This window comes from Cynoglossus semilaevis, chromosome 12, assembly GCF_000523025.1.
Source record: "Cynoglossus semilaevis isolate Cse_v1.0 chromosome 12, Cse_v1.0, whole genome shotgun sequence".
Taxonomy (NCBI): Eukaryota; Metazoa; Chordata; class Actinopteri; order Pleuronectiformes; family Cynoglossidae; genus Cynoglossus; species Cynoglossus semilaevis.
Genome location: NC_024318.1, coordinates 3,779,144 through 3,781,014, shown reverse-complemented (window position 1 = coordinate 3,781,014; position 1,871 = coordinate 3,779,144).

Genomic DNA, 1,871 nt, shown 5'->3' with positions numbered 1-1,871 from the left:
TTACCGACGACCGCACGTGGTATGGTGCGTGGGTGTTCGGGGGCGTTGGGGGAGGGGGGGCAGCTGTGTTTGTTTTTAATGACTCACTGTGACTTATATGTTTATTTGTAAAGAGCCCACCGGGGGTCCTCGTGACTTACGTGTGTTCTGTTCATTTGGTTTGAAATAAAAAAAAAAACAGATTCGTTTATATCAACAACATGAAACTCAAAGAACCAGGAGAAGAAAAAAAAACATTAAATGTTATATTTCCTGATCCAGCCATGTTTGTTTTCCCCATGTTATTTACAGCAGTCGTGTCGTCAAAAACTCTACAGACGCCAATGGTAACAATGGTTTCTACTAAACACAGTTCTCGTCTTTAACTGATACTATGAGACATGTGCATCAACAAATCGATTACATATAAAACAAGTATTTATATATATATATATTTATATATTTTTTTATTTATTTTTTAAGTGTGAATGGTTCATGGGCCTCAGACTCTACATCCTGATCTTTCCAGCAACTGGGGAATTTAGGATATACTTTTTTTAATGCTGAACATTTGACATTTTGTGATGCAGAGATGTCAACTTATATATACTGTGAATTTGATTTATTTGAATTCTGGAAACTTTTAGAAAAGGAGAGAGCTGCAACAAAAATCACCACTGATATAAAAGCAGGATCTAGAGGAGGAATGATCCACGCTGTCCTGGGAGAACGGTCAACTCTTGACTATTTTCTAATAACAACTGAGACTTTTATAACGCAACCCAGATGTTTAAATTAAGAGTGACATCTGTGAAGGTATCAAGGTGAAAGTCCTCCACGTCCACTTGAGTCAACAGTGCACGTAGTAGCACTTCCTCCTAAAGAAAACCCTACATATCCTCTTCAGTGATTAATGACTTTATCACCAATAAAAAAATAACACAATAAGAAGTGAAATCATCATCAAGGCTGTTCAGATTCCCACAGTGATATCACAGTTGAAAATTGATAAAAAAAATCATCTGTCAGTATGACTGTGACACCAACTGAGTTTTGTTTTTTTAGCTTCAGTCAAGAGCTTCAACAAAAATGATAATTAAACATGGTAGAAAAAACCTGTGATTTTTTAAAAATGTTTTTTGTCCTTCTGACGAGCGACTGTAAACAAAAGAAACTAAAAACAATAAACTGTGTTTACCGTGTTTCGTAACATTATGACTTTTCTCATAAATTTACGACTTTTGTCTCATGAACTTACGACTTGAATCTTGCAATTTTATTGTTCTTTTTTTTTTTTTAACGTAGCCCTAAGGCTGCGTCGTGAAAGTCCTTTTCATCGGTAATACATTTACACAAGAAAATTGATTTAGTATATTGTACTGCATATTTGTGCTATAAATAAACATGACTATTTACTTAATTAGAATAAATACATTTTAATAATACAATTATTATAAAACACAACTATAAAAAAATATATAAAGCTTAAGATGTGGACCAGATATTATTAGTGTGTCATAATAATATACTTAAGAAGAAAGAAAATGTTGTGACTACTGTATATTTGTCAAACACCAGGGTGTAACCGACATAACAGGAACTCAGATGTCAGGTACTCATGACCTGACGTCACTGAGAAGTTTGCTCAGAGGGCCTAATTGGCCTAAATATTACCTCGTGCTAAGAGTACTTTATGACTTTAATCAGGTGTGTTTCTTCTCACCCTCAGTGACTTGAATAACTCCAGGCTGATCTTTAGTATTTAAGCAGTTATGTTCTGCACAGAGAGCAGGTTGGAAGAGGAAAACAGTTCAACATGATGTGGACTTTGGTGTTTCTGTCCAGCATCACCGCCTCACTGGGAGTGAAAGGTACTATTTACAACTTGTATA